Below are 16643 nucleotides of genomic sequence, written 5' to 3'. Positions count from 1 at the left end.
TCCCACATAAAACAAAGGATTCTGTCTAATTCCGCCTCGAGACCAAGAAATACCTGACAAGGTGAGGAAGTCCTATGTGGATCTCGTCCAAAGAGATTCACTTCCAAACTTGAGACACATTTTTTTATACTATAGACACTTTAACTTAAGCTATATTTCAAAGTGACTTTGACATCAGAATGGCGACAACAAGCCGATTTCTTCAGTCGCTTCACTTCTAACTTATACATGGTAAGAAAGAAATTCCAGTCAGGCTAAAATTCCAACCAATTACATAAATCACATGTATCATTACTGGCTTAGCTCTTCCGCACATCTGCAGAAAGTCTGATTTAATAAGCACATACTCTATCTCTTTCTTGTCTAACCTCTACTGTAACACAGTGGTTTCACCACCATATGTTTTGAGTAACTCTGTGGTCATATCCTTTTAACTCTACGGAAACCTATTCGATCAGTGTCATAAAACAACTAAAGGCGGTGTGTTACATCAGCAGGTAGTTAGTTGTAGCTTTATCATACTTTTACAACGTCAACGGTGACTCTGTTAAAACTTCGCCTTATAGGAAGAGTTCACCTGAAAATGAAAATTCTGTCTTCATGTACACACCCTCGAGTTGTTCAAAATCCATATAAATATCTTTGTTCTGATGAACAGAGAGAAAGATGTTTGGAAGAATGCTTGTAACCAAACAGTTCTTGGCCATCCTCCATTCCCATAGCAGGAACATTTTCTTTGTGATTATCTCTTTTGGGGCACTTTTGACATTGTAGTCAATGGTGGCCAAGAACTGTTCAGCTACTTCCAAACTTCTTTCTCCGTGTTCATCACACTTTACAGAACAACTCGAGGGTACGTAAATGATTAGAGAATTTTTATATTTGGGTGAACTGTCCCTTAAAGAAGTGCAAAATGTAGAGTCACGTCATATTTCTCACTCCTTACACATAACACAGTGTTAACCATGATATATCTCTTTACAATGTATAAAACACTGTTTTAACAGCCACAGTCTTGGGTTTGAAAATATTTATCAAATGTATACTTTAAATGCACTGTAAGCTGCTTTGGATAAAATTGTCTGCCAATTCTCAGAAAAGAAACTTGAATTTATTTCGATTTAACATCAAGAAAGAATTAACCTTAATACATTTTCTGTGTAGTTTTGAGGGTCATTTAGGATACACTAAGTCAGTTCACACATGTGTCCAGCTGGAGTAACCACAGTTGTAGCTCATCACGTTAACCATGGAAAACATTTTCCACCGATTGACAAGCAGAAAGTGTCCTTTTGACTCTACTTGGAACAATACAGCATCTGTTTTATCATTTAAAATCTTACGAATGCCTTTTTGTGAAATGTTTGCTTACAATGTGCATGTGCTACTTTAAAATCAACAGCATTTGTTTGATAAGTTTCACTTAAACAAAATGCGTTCTGTGGTCACAGTAGTTTGCATATATGTATTCAGTTGTACAGACATCATTTATAATCTTGACAGACTAAATACTCCGGCAAACGGATAACATTTCACGACTTCAAAAAAGTGGCATGGCGTCTCTGTTTTAATGAGCTAAAGCTAACCTAACTCCACTCGACCACAAACAATGCAGTGCATCTTCTCCAAAACCTCACAAAATTTCCAATCCAAAGCCTCATTGGCTCATCTTTCACCATGTCAAAATATGCAAATGAAGATGAAAGCTTTACCATGCAGAGGGAAGGAACATTTGAAGTTTCATGACGTCTGAACAGATTTCTCTTATTGGGGCTGACTGGTGTGTCTGTCATCAAGCCAATCTAGTCTGAAATGTTGCGTTGAGCTGAGGGAAAAATGGAAAAGAGACATTTCAGTTGTGACAAAATGTAACATAAGCCGTAAATTAAAGAACAGCCATTAAGGAATATATATATAGAAAGACATACTGTAGAGACATACTGCATGTGGTATATTATGGGTTAGAGTTCATTTTTAAACAGACTTTAAAGAAGATGAATTTGGAAAATTGTTCTTGACAAATTGTCTTGACTATGAAGAGTTTAGTTTTAATACTTTAGCTGTCAATTATACACTAATGCCACATACAGCAGTGATTATTTAAATATTTATGTTGAGACTGACCAATCAAAATCAAACAATTTAAAGAGGCATATAAAAAAACTGTTATTAGAGATGCACTGATCTCAACGATAGCCGATTATTTGGAGTGACATCTGCCGATACAGATTCTAAAGATTCAATTAATGTTTTTTAAGTTCCTAAATATTATTCATTTATATAATGACTAATATTGAACATCAAACTGGTTATGTTTCTTAATATTTTATATTCTCAGCACAAATTCATTGTGTTATCATGCCCTCTTTTGATTGACAGGATATATTTGACCCTGGACAACAAAATTTATGGGTCAATTTTTTTAAATGTATATGTATACTTCATCTGAAAGATGAATAAATAAGCTTTCAGTCGATGTTTGGTAGGATAGGACAATATTTGAATTCTAAGGGTGCAAAAAATCAAAATGTTGTGAAAATCTTCTTTAAAGTCCTGTCTATCATTGTACATTACTCACTAAGATAAAGTTTTGATATATTCACGGTAGGAATTTTACTAAATATCTTTATGGAACATGATCTTTACTTAATATCCAAAAGATTTTTGGCATAAAAGAAACATTTTGACCCATAGGCCTACATTGTATTTTTGGCTATTACTAAAAATGTTCCCGCGCTACTTAAGATTAAGGTTTTGCCGTCCAGGGTCACATATAGGATCTGATCATCTCTGCTGTTTTAAAAATTGCTTTTAATGACCGATACTGATTATTGGGCGATATAATGGTGCATTTATATAAGTTATTATTTTAAAGTCATTATGTATGCCTTTTTATGTTTTATATTACAGTAATAAAAATATAACATATGCATTAGAAGAATTTAATGATAAATATTTAAAGCAAGTCTACAAATGTTTAAAATGCTCATCTTAAAATCACAAAAAGCATCGGCAATCTTAAAACATATCTTCTGGAGATCAGGTCAAAATTACCAATTAAAAACATATTTTTGCACCGTCCTGTATATTTCTGTAAGTTCAGTAACTTCGAACGTTTTCCTTTGTTCCCAGCACACAATCAAAAACTCACATACATACACAAGATCAAAGCGTAATTTTAGTTTACGCGGTCCATGGGCCCTCAGACTAAATCTAATCCATCATGATTTGCCACTTCAATGAATGAGACGGAGATAAGAGAGAAATAAAGGAAAAAATGATCTAAACAATGCTTTATCTTCTTTGTCAGGCAGACATTACATAGAAACAAACAGCAACGCATACACAACATATCAATTTGATCCATTGAAAGCAGCTTGTGAGAGAGCTGGACTGGCAGGCTGTTTAAAGCCACAGGGCTCTAACCGACATCACTGAAATAAACTGAGTGACATCCCACATTGATTTATCATTCATATGTTAGTACTTTATTCATGCTGGTGTTCTGGGCTGATGGCAGACACTTGCAATTATGGGAGCGAAATTAAAGAAACATCGAGTTTTGTGTCTGTGGCTTACACAACCTCACATCTGTGCTGCATATGTGAGAATCTGCTATATTCTGTAAAATAGTTGACAGCCGACGTTCTAGACATTCAGAAGCACCCTATAGAGGAATGGTTTAGGGATGGAACAAAGCGTCAACCTTTAATCAATTACCTCAACAGATGCGACGTGACACTGCAACACATTAGAAAAGGTATCTTTTTCATGTTATTTATAGTTTTGGGCCTAACCAGGCGGGAAGGCAATATGCGGCATATTTTTTATGTTGCGGTGCTGTGTTGCGTCTGGTATGAACACAGCGAAAGACAAGGAGCAACACTGTAACATTTTAGTTTCATTTAAGTTTGACGCATATTACCTGCAATGTGTGTTTTTCCAGCTCTAGAATGGTCTCACACAGCCTGATCGCATGGAAATTCGTACAGTAGCAATTTATTTAAGGTGGATCCTTCACATCATTTTGAACAAAGAGAATAAAAAAAACTGTATGAACGAAACACCGGCCCTAACCGTCACTGTTGCAGATTGTTCCACAACTTGCGACTGAAATCATAGAAGCTCATACGAATTAGTTATACCTTAAAAAGAAAGTTTGTGTTGTTACATATGGTTTTATTGCTTGAAACAAAAACTTGTACAATAGCTAGATTGTGGTGTGATACAGAAGATCATGTGATGTACACTGAAAGGTGGTTAAAGGGTTCTTCAAAGTGATGCCATAGAAGAACCATTTTTGGTTCCACAAAGAGCCATTAAGTAAAAAGTTCTTTAAAGAACCATCTTCGTCCTTTTATATACTCTGAAGAACCTTTTAGCCACAAAGAACCTATTTTTAAAAATAAAGGTTCTTCAGATGTTAATGGCATTTTATGGAACCAAAAGGTTCTTCATGGAAAAATACATTTTTCTGAATTTCCTATTTACATGGATGTGTTTAGGAAAAATTGTCATTTTTGTTTAATTCTGTGAACTAACAAAATTTCTCCCACATTTCACATACAAATATTGTTTCTATTCGCATTTATTTGCAGAAAATATGAAAATGAAACTAACAAACAGGTTAAAATAACAGAAAAGCTCCACTGAACTATTTCAGACCTCATAATCACTTTTAAAGCGGGCGTAATACACAGGGTTTCTGCCAATCTCATAATAATCTTGAGTACCTTTAGAGTGGTATTGTATACTTCCAATCTTCGAAGAGTATCTAGTTTGATACCATCTATAAAAGATAGGTACAGCTTTACCATTGTTTCCGAAAACATACGGCGCATGTGGGGGGGAGGGGTAGGCTGAACCAAATATTTTTTGTGATAACTTTGATTTTATCATTGATTTCATGTGTTTTGTCATGCAGTCAGTCTTTCCCATCACTAGGATGACTTATGTCTCTCATTAGGTTTGATTTTGTTGAAATTCAGACACTGGACCAGAGTCGGCGCCAGAACATATCTACTGGAGGGGCATTGGGTCATCGGCGGCACATTACATATTAAAAGACTAAGGGACTAAAAGGGATAAAAAAACGAAATAAAAAACTAAAAGGGATTTTTTTGGGGGCCACACCATGGCCTATGGTAGGAGGGGAAACAATGACCGCCAGAGGGGGCATGGCCCTCGAATGCCCATGGCGCCAGCATTGCACTGGGCTAATGCCCCCAATACAGAAATGCTGATTAAATTAATGCTTGGAATGGTCTCCTATTTTTTCCCGCAACTTTATATTAAAAAAATAATCGACCAAGGCTGGGGACCACAAAAATTGTAGTATTTCTTGTATTTAAGATCTAAACTCGAGGTGTGCACGTCTTTTTGTCCTTAAACGATAGGTTCACCCAACATTTCTGTCTTTATTTACTGCACACAATTTTGCAGAATCGGTGCTTGTCAACACCTGTTCACTTTTGTTGTATGAAAAGCAGCGTCATCCATCTTAAAAAGAACAAAGACACATTGTTCAAGAATGACATTATGGTGACTGATCAGATGACACATTTAAATATTTTAACCAATCTTCTAATAAAAAAAGGATATGCACACACATGACAACCATGCCTAACAGATTCATGAATTGTAAACAAGGATGATCATCAAACACAAGTGTGTGCACTTATCTCTATTTTCCACAGTTACAGCATTTCCCGGCATGCACTTCTGACAGTCTACAAATGAGCGTGTGGAAAAGCATGTCAGTGGTGAATAAATCTGAAAAAAGATCACAGCGTATTTACATTCATCTGGTTTGTGCGTATGTGTGGAGCCAACAGGGCATGATGTTGAATGATTCAGGTCTGTGTGTGTAAGTGAGTGAGTTTCTTTACGTTTTTGTGCTCTTTATATGAAGCAAAGTTGGACGGGAATGCATTCCTATAGGTGGATGGAACAGCTGAGATGTCTCCCATCTCAGGATAAGTGGCTGTGAAGGAAACGCGGTAAGTTTCCAACAGTTCCAATTGATCTATCCTTCATGTTAATCCCAGTATTTACCCAACACACTCTAGTAACTATAAACACTGGGCTGCAAACACGGCGAAACGGATATGCGTGATTAATCAAATGCACAACCAGGTGAATAAAAACAAATTTCGCACTGAAGAAAGTTCAATTTTAAGATCATTTAAAGAGCTAAACCTAAAAAAATGTACATTTTGTCATGAATTATTCATCCTCAAGTTGTTTCAAACCTGTTTAAATTGCGAAATATATTTGGAAAAATGTTTGCCAAGATTTCCGGGGCACCAAAAAATACAGTAGCATTTCTAACTACAAATCTCTTTCTTTGTGTTCAACAGAACAAAGCGATTCATACAGGTTTGGATGTACTTTAGGGCGAGTAAATGATGACAGAATGATTGGGTGGACTATCCCTTAAAGTTTTGGCCACAGACGCGTCTATGCGCAGTAACATTTGTACCTTCTGTAGACTTTCAGATAGGCAATGTAAGCCTTCAAATAAGGCTCTTTATCTTGCCTAATTAGTTTATTTACCCTGTCTAAATTTCATATAACGTGATGGTTTATGATCATTAAGAGAAATCAATCCATGTTTATTGCTTTTTCTCTATGCAGTTTTACTGTATTTATAGAGGCTGCTCCTCCATACCTCAGATGTTTAACTTCCCCCAAAAAATTCTCAAAGAGAAATAAAAATAAACGCAAATAAGACGAGTGCTGACAATGGTTTTACAGAACTAATCAAATGTAACTCAATTAGGGGTTGTTGTTATGGCAAAGGTATTAACTGGATCTCAGAGAACACACATAGATAAAATGTATAGCTTGAATGCATATAAGTTGCTTTTAATAAGAACTAACCAAATGCATCACTGTAAAGTGGATAGCAGCTCAGCTGATTCTTCCAAGTCTAAATTATCTAAGCTAAGCTCATGAAATTTAAGTTCTATACCCTCTCTGCACTGTATGTCAACATTTGTTATTCCTCCCAATGAATCTCATTAGAAATTTAATCAAATGATGCTTTCTAAAAGAGTTACTTCTCAGCAACAAACATTTTTCACTTTGGAGATTCAAACAAGCATCTAAGGAAAACAACGTTAAACTTTAGAGAAGTCCTTTGTGATTTTTTATGGCTCATCATTGAAGATTTTATTTTCTATGTTCAACATTGTTTTCAACGGGTCCACTCAACAAGAAGCCATTGACTGATCACCCTCATTTAAAGCAGTGCCACAAGGATCTCTCCAGGGAAATGATTTCATACGGGGAAAATCAGAGCGGGAAATGGAAGCCCACCTTGCCCGGGTCCTTCATCTTCTCCTGTGCTTGTATTTAAATGGAGCTGTCAGAAAACGGTAAAAGATATGTAACACATATGCCCTCAGGTCCTATCAGTGTGACAAGGGAGAAAATGTATTGCCAAAAATGATCTTTAATCCATCATTTGCGGGGGCTTAACTAAATGTCCACAGGGCATAACTTGAAAAGCAAAACAGTGGACACACTTAGCTTTCAAAACACAATGTCAATAAGATTTTTAGCACACATTACACGCTGACAGACAATGAAATATGTGAACTTGCAGCCGTGCATTTATTTTAAAGCCTTTTAAGGCAAGTCTGCAAGGCTAAAAAGCTCTGGCAGTCAATGCTATTTACACTGAATGCTATTTCTGCTCTATGAATAGCTGAATTCACTTTGTGGCACCAACAAAAATAGTAATATAGGCCCATTTAATTACTTTGAACATGAAATCAAATCCAAGCTTCTTAAATGCATGAAGCAGATTAATTGTTTATTGTGTACAATTAAAGGTACAGTTCTCCCAAAAATGAAAATAATGTCATTGTTTACTCACCCTCTTGTCGTTTCAAACCTGTATGACGTACTTTCTTCCACAGAATACAAAATAAGTTATTTTGAAGAATGCTGGTAACCAAACAACAGCGGTACCCATTCACTTATAGTGTACACAAAACCAATGCAAGTGAATTGGTTCGCCATTGTTCGGTTAAGAGTCGTATAAAAGACACAAACATTGTTTTCAGCACTTGGAAGTGATTCAAAATCGACTTCATTGTCTCTCTGATTGCCAACACTCTTACACCCAGCATTCAGTTAGAAAGAGGTCAAGACTTTCCAAAGGTCACAAGGGGTCAGACACAAACATTCCTTCCAATCGTCTGTCCCGTAATGTAACCACTGATGGATGTGTACAAAATCTGGCATTCTTAATGCATAGTTTCATATAGTCAATGCTTACATGAGACAAATAGCACAGCAGAATGCATACGTGCTGCCACACATCTGTGGTTTTTATCTAATGGTTCAATAAGGGAATAATGGAGTTCTCTTCAATGTTTAAAACTGACCTGAGTTCAGTTTAAAGTCATTTAGCAGCGTGATTACGTCTGGATCGTGCGAAGGGTTTGTGATTAAAGCATTCTCTTCAATGACGATGGATGAAAACATTGACGCATTTACAAGGTTAATGTGTTTTGGATCTGGTTCACGTTACATTTCCCCAATATTTAACTCCATTATCAGACTAAAGTATCCCATTCAGATCAGTAAGTTTGGCAGAGTTTAGAAATTGCTGTGGGTACCCAAAATGAACTCATAACTTCGAACGAATTCGCAGAGCATTAAGAAAAAATGTCAGATGTTTACGGTTTGTGGTCTGTTTATTATATTTAATGATCGTGGTCTCTGTCGCGCTGCAGAAGGTTCGACTGCCCACTTGACCACCCAGTCAAAGCCGAGTATTAAAGATAAAACTAGAACAGATAGGCATTTGTTATTCTAAAAAAACATTAGAAGAAGGTGACCATTTTAGCTTTGCATCTTTTGCATGTTATTTTGCATGCGTGTTTGATGGCTCAATATTGTAAAAAAAGGTGGTCCGGATACAAGACTGAAAGTGTTGCATCATAGGTGGAAACTGGACCACCTTTGTCCAATTAGTCTTAGAATATAGTAGCAAAGTTGCTGACTTTTTACGACAAATGTACTTTATGAAAAGCTTCTTCCCTCATCATTCACTAATGCTTTGTTTTCCAGTAAACCGCAGAGGATTGGAAACACTTATCTACATTGTCCATGAAGTCTGTTTCCATCACAAAATAATGATTAAACGCCAACAGCGTATTTTGCAAAACCAGATGTGCAGCTGTCATAATGTTGTCACCACTTCAAAACAAGCAAAGAATGGTGTTTTCCATTTGTCTAAGTATTCTTGCACATTCAAATTAGAACCATTACGCAACCTTTAAAATCCACTCGGAGACTATAATGCTTTCCTGTTTTATACTTAAAACGTATTTGCTCTTGAGCAACATAACCACAAAAGAGTATAAGAGTTTTAAGATGTTTTGTGTTGTTCTCTATACAATTTCATATTCTAGAGATTCTTTCTCCAACATTCTCTGGCTCTGAAACAGAGGAAAACAGCGTGATGGAGAGAGAGATGTGCGAGCGGGGTATCGTATCGTTTGGGCCAGGTACTGCAGGATTTATAACCCATGTGGTGACCACATGTCTACAGTACCTTCAGAGGAGGATACATGATTCATGCTTGTCTGATCACCGAGTCTGATGTGCTTTATCTGTTTCGGCAGCTTTCTTCATTCCATAAAATGCATAAAAAATACATGACCTCAAAACACATGGCTCGAATACACTAAAGATAACCTGATGAGGCCCAAAGATCTTTATGCTGGACGATAGTGGCCTGAGTTTATCAAGGCTTGTGGCTTGTTAGAGGTATTAATTTTTTGAGTAGAGATGCAGATCTTTACTTAGAAGATAATAAAACTGGCAAAAATTGTAGACCAGCAGCACATTGATTGAGGGACTTGAGTCTAATATAGAGTTTGGGGGAGGGACATTTGGGGTCTTCCAATAAGTAACAGTAACCGTCCAAAACACCCTAGGGTCTCCTTAATAATGAACAACCACTAAGAACACCCAGGTGGGCTTTTCTGACATGAGGGCACATACCTGTGCCTGCGTGTGGGACCCCCCATAAGAATGAACAGTCACAGGTCTTTTTAACAAATTCAGTTATTTCACCTGGACATCAATTCAAATTAAAATGAAAGTAAGTAAATATCTGCATCTCAGATTAGAAAAACCCTGAAATCTCACAAATCTCCATATTACAGTTTCACAAACGATCTCATTTGTGGCAAAGCAGAGCTCGGTTTGTCTCAAGTCAATATTATTGAATATTGCAATATGAGCTCAAATATTTTACCCAAAATTAACCCAACCTATAAAACCAATATTGAATTTAAACAACATCACTATGAAGGTAAATCAGTAGGAATTCTTGAGAGCTTGATGATTTTTATTTAAAAACTTGTCAAATAAGTAGGTGTACGTGTAGACTAAAATATACACTAACACTCCCGGCATGAAAACTTGTAAAAAAAATCTAGAGTTTAAAGTTGAAATATGCATCGGTGGACACTACACACAAATCTGTGTTTTGAATTTTAAGTTTCACACAAATGGTCACAATTGTGTAAACTGGCACGAAAAATGCATCGACAGATACATATGCATAGTGTATATATAGTAGCCTATAGTATGTATTGTATATATTTATACTGCTTGAAATCTTCATGCCTTGACTTTTGCTGCTACTTTCGTGTTAAAACTGTTGCAAAAATGAACCTGTACACTTGGAAGCTCAAAGGCGAGAGAGAGAGAGAGAGAGAGAGAGAGAGAGAGAGACGTTTGATGACGTCATATAGCAAATCCACACTTCCCCCTAAAGGCAGAGCAACCTCTGAGCATTAACATAACATTTTCCTCTGGATAGCCATATCTTGGAAAAGACACGCTTGAGATTTTTTCAACATCATGGTAACAATATGTTAAAATGTAGTTTGTTTTTAATCAATTTGTCCTTTTAAGCATTTTGACTCTAAACACTTTTGTATAGGTTAATGTGAACATAATTAGCAACACTTGTTCAGTACCAGGAAAAAGTGGGACAGGAAATAAAAATGAGACCATTAAAAGCATCTTATTGGTACTGTGAAGTGCCAAAGAAACTCTGTTCAGTGCAAAACATCAGTGCCAACATGTTAAATGTGGAGTTTTGGAGTTCTGACTGAGACATCACAGCACTGATGAGGCAGGAAATTGGACTGTAAAGCGGCACGGTGCAATGACCACAGAACTCCCAAAGGACATTACAGGTGGATTGACATCATCTGAACAAACAGCCAGCAGCAAACCAGAATCTACAACTGCAAATACTTAACAGCAATTGGCTGAACTCGATAATGTTGTGTGCGAGAAAGTAAGCCAGTACTTTCACCCGCTAGTTTTTCCTCATAGGTGTGGGAATGAGCCTTTATCATGTTTTAACTACAGCAGACTCCACACGAGGAACTCATCAGCTCCAAAAACTGAATTACCATCTCTGTAGCCAATCAGCAGCATCTGATTCGGATAAAAACGTCCAAACATACTTAAAAAGTAAAAAGTTATATACTCATCCAATAAGAACAAAATTAGGAACCCCTTGCACACTGACAGCTCGAATAAGCAATCTTAAAGTCATGCAACAGTATCGTGTGCACAGATTGGCAGTTTATTTCAGTTCTGGCTTCGCGAAAGAAAGTTATAAACAACCAATTTATGATGTTGCGGTCCAAGACACGACCCCACCAACACCTATAAAGCATATCCAGTCCAAAGATTTATTGTACACACCGTTTAGGTATAATCTGCCAGAGTTTGTGTCTCCAAAATATTTCTTTTTCCATGCTTTTCTGGCTGTTCTCGGACCCTGAAGCACATTCGTGTTTTTGCTCGACCTCGCAACACCTTTGATGAACACACAGGCTATAATACAATGTTCACCAACATGGATTTGAATAAGCCGTGGCTCAAAATTCACACAATCTATCACAGCTAAAATGCAATAACGTGTGTGGAGTCTCTGGCATCAGGCTCTGTCTGTAACATATTAGTTTGGCTTTCGCAGGAAACCTCGTAATATTCAACCCACTGCAAATTAAGTCTGGTGAACTTTAAAATGACACATTTTGGACTCTCTGGGCACGATCATGACCAAACCTGGGTTCTGTAGAATAGAAATATACCTCCAACCCACAAAACACTGCCAAAATCACATCTAATTGTCAGGGAGTATTTTTGTGGGTCCCAAAAGAAAATTTTGTTTAGTTTTTGCAATTGGAAATCTGCAAAATCGCAACGAATGTGAATGTGTTATTCTGTTTCTGCCATTTCACATTCAAGGACTGTAATAATTGGGTAAAGTAAATGAGAGACACTGTCGTATCTTCAAAGACTCTTAGACTAGAATCCGAGCATCAACTGAAGCGTGGGAAGTCAAATGTAAACAGCTAAACATTTGTGTTCAATTTAGCCTCTTGGTAAATGTTATTCAAACATCAGGTTTTGAGGGGGTAAATCGAAGAAAAGTTATATTGTATCATAAAATGATAAGCAAGAAACGAGCGTCTATAGAATCCAGGTTTGGTCATAATAGGGGACAGATAATACAGAATGTGAAAGTTCACAGAACTGCAGCGGGATTGCCGTGAACGCCAACCATCCTGTACGAGTTTAGAAAATTAATAAATAAATAAAAACTGATACTGCTTTTAAAGGGATACTTCATCCCCAAAAATGAAAATTCTGTCATCATTTACTCACCCTCGAGTTGTTCCAAATCTGTATACATTTCTTTGTTGTGATGAACACAGATACAGATATTTGGAAGAATGATTATAACCAGACATACTTTGCCCCCCTCATTTGAGTAAATGATGACAGAACTTTCATTTTTGGGTGAACTATCCCTTTAACACTTTTTTGAACATGACATCAGCTTATATTGCAATGATGTTTCAAACTAAAAGCAGCCGTGTGCCAAAATTTTTAAAACATTTCAATGAACCCACTTCATTTGCCATCCTTTGAATATATCTTCTTGTCATTTATAGACCTCAGATCCATCTCCAAGACATCATTAGTAATATAAAGAAAAACACGAAAAAAAGACCCTAGGCGTCATATTCTCCATCAAACTTATTCCAGAAATCTTGGTGACTTACAGCCCCTGCCCTGACATTTACAGAATCATCCTCTGGAGCCAAATTTCACTGGGTTCAATTGTTTTCAAATATCTTTAAAGTTTGCCTTGATACATAAACGCCAGTGACCTAAATCAAGACTGGCATGAGAGAAAATTACATCATAGCCTCAAGATGGATGTGATTATTCCTTTTTTGACCGCTGTTGGTAACATGAACGCCAATCTTAATATTTGTTGAAAAATATTAATGTAAGAATATCCACGCGACTATATTGAAGCCGATATTCTCTTCCCTTGACAAGGGGTTCTCCAACACTAGTAATAGTGATTCTTGCTTTAGTACCCAAATCTTATAAAATAAGTATTATAACACAGCATATATTTACAGACTGTCTGGTAAAAAACAAAACATGGAACACAAAGTCGATTCCAAAATAACCGTCTTGAAATATAGGCTACCATGGCGGGCCGATTAAATACAGTATGTCTGCAAAGTCTATGCTAACACCGCACATTCTAACTGTACTTCAACGATAATCCTTTTTACCCTGAATGAGGTCTCTCCTCCGCGTCGGCAGGGCTCTTAAATTACAAGGTTTTTCATGACTGTCTGAACAACATCTTGGCATTTACCAACACTGAACCAAAACAGGGATCTCACTGGGTCGTGGTGTCTGACTGTCGGTGAATGCAGGAAATTTACTGAATGTGCCACCCATGCTACTAGCAGTGCCCACTCAGCACAACCCTGGGTGGTCCACATCATCTGGACAGAGAGAGGAGGCTTGGTTGCAACAGACATGTAACATGTTTTCACAAACAAATAGAAATTCAAATAGATCTACACTAAAAACCCAAACTAGATTTTTTAATTGCTACTTGTTTGAGCTGATATTTGTATGATGTCTCAGGCACAGATCTGAAGAGATACGATTCTCAATGCACCTGCACTTTGTTGAGTTTTAGCAAGCCACAAAACCTTTTGTGACACTGAGGAATCCGAATGAATTTAATACCTCCAGGTGGTGAACGAAAGTAGATTTACCACTTCTGGCAAATAAATAAGGCAGTGATAAACCACAGAATAAATGCTGGCCAACAACCTGATAGAGGAAAAAGACAAATTCAAATAAATAGAGTAAGGCTCTCGGTGAGAGATTCTCACAGCCAAGAATGCCAAATATGCTAAAATAATAGAAAACCGGCAGAAAATAACAGTTTATTAACAGTTTGGTTCCTCCTAAATGTGGTTCACTTATAGTCGTACGGAAATTGTGCAATCTTGTTTATTGTTATAAAACAATATATTGTTATAGCTAGACTGAAAGTCCATAGATAAATATAGAATATGTAGAAAAACAGAATTCCATGAGATTGTCTTCACCCGATCAGCCACAGCTACAGTCTACAAGAATCTTCAGAATGACCACCTGATGGGTGTATTCGGATATACAGTAAGAGCCCATTTATTATCCAGCACACAGCTGTTAGAAGCGCATTCCTGTGAAAAAATGAGCCCAGTTAAGCTCATTCAACTCTAAGGAAAATTGATTTTCAAGATGGTGTGCTATATAAAAACAATGCAAGCCAGAACTTGCTTTTACTGTAATGAACAGTGAGAGGGGCTAGTTCGCGCCTCCATTGCACAGAACTCGGCACCGAGACCAGATGAGATGAATAACCTTTCGCCTGAAAATGTAAAGTTTTGCTTTGCAGAGATCTGGGGCAGGTGCATCATGATATTAAGAGAGAGGGATAGAGAGAGAAATACTCAGACGGGTGTATCCTGAACTATAGGTATTTTTGGCCCTGTGGAATTTTCAGCATATAAACTTAAATAAACCATTGTATTTCTGAAACAACGTATGTCCACAACCTCTTGAAATATGTAGGCTACTGTATTATGCCTTGGAAAAGACAACATTGTCGAACCCAAAACACAGTAGGCAGCAGCAGGACTTTACCCACCACAACATTTTAAAAACAGTGGCAACTCGATTTCCTACATCGAATGACTACCCACGGTATAAAAAATCATGCGAATACATTTTTCAAATCCTTATACTGAATGGGTCTTTCATGACGGGAAAAACCTCGCTGGCTAAGGTAATGTATGGAAAACACAAAACTTACAGATGAGACTGATCTGCACTTGAAGCACTGAACAGTTTCGTTGCATGTTGCTTGTATTTAGCCTATTGTCATAAAACCATTTCATGTGTGTCATGTATTAAACTTACAAAAATGCTTTGTACATGCCAAAAGTGTTTTTTAACTGCTTGCAACAGGAGCGTGCACTAATTTTACTGACGCTCAGTGTGTGTTTTTGAGTCTGGGACAGTTGTTGAATTTTGTCGAGTTCTTGAACCTTAAGTGGTGAACTGAAGTGCGTTTGTCACGTCTGCGTTCAGTTGTGCAATGTGCGCGCTGCTACAACATAAAGGCTAAAGGAGGCCAACAAACCTTTTGGTGTAGTGTAGCGTCATAGCACTTCAAGTAGTCTTACAGTCCCATAGTGTCAGCTCGGCTAAAGCAGCATCCACTATCATTTTAAATTCATTGATTTCTTCATTTCTTAGCTTGTATGTCAGGACCGAGTCGTCATGAAATATCTCCCTGATACATAAGAAGCAGTCAAATGTAGATCTTCTATGATAAAACCGCAGGCCCAGCGATTTCATTTTAATTGGCCTGGGCTATGCAGTAAATGAGCTCTAAATCTGGTTGTCTAACATTGGAGATAACAAGCACACACAAGCTAATGATAACTTTGGCGTCGTGGAACCAAATGTGCTGGAACTGCCCTTGGATCTGACCTGCACTATTCACAAACAAGTGTCATAATACTCTGCACTCAGTGAGGTGTTTGCAAATTCAGCTTACATTTTCACTGTTGGAAATCAACATCTTTGACTATCTTTACTTCAATCAATTAACAATTGAATATACAAACAACAGTCATGTACTTTTAATGGATAGAATGGCCAAGACCAAAAAACACACATTTTAGATTATCACTTTTCTCTTTATCTATGGGTTTTGTATTTATTTCCAAATGAATTTGGATCAAAGTAAAGGCCAAATCATGCTCTTGCGTCGAACCCTTTGATAATAGATTATAAAAACAAACGGCCTCATTTTCTACAAAAACAGCATTGTCTGGAAAAAAATCTATGATATGGCTTTCAGTCTCTGAAGATTGGCAGCACATTTGACAGAAGGACAACATGCTGTGATGCTTTTAGCTGCTCATCACAATGTCATCTCATTTTCTCTGTTATGTTTTATTGAGGCAGACTCTCAATTCTGCCGAATTTGCACAGTCACTCCCACTATTATAGAACTGTCATGGGCGAATGCTTTCAGAGAATGAAAGAAGGCCGAGGCGTCCGTCACATGTGAGTTCCAAATGTCATTCGGAATGCTTAGAATTCGCAATGGTAAAAAAAACAAGCACATATTTGCTTATGTGTGTTTTGTTGTTTTTGTAGTCTTTATATATTATATAAAACACACTATTGTTTCCAGCTCTTTGTAATTG

Source organism: Triplophysa dalaica, chromosome 14 (assembly GCF_015846415.1).
Source record: "Triplophysa dalaica isolate WHDGS20190420 chromosome 14, ASM1584641v1, whole genome shotgun sequence".
Taxonomy (NCBI): Eukaryota; Metazoa; Chordata; class Actinopteri; order Cypriniformes; family Nemacheilidae; genus Triplophysa; species Triplophysa dalaica.
Note: the sequence above shows the minus strand (reverse complement) of the source record.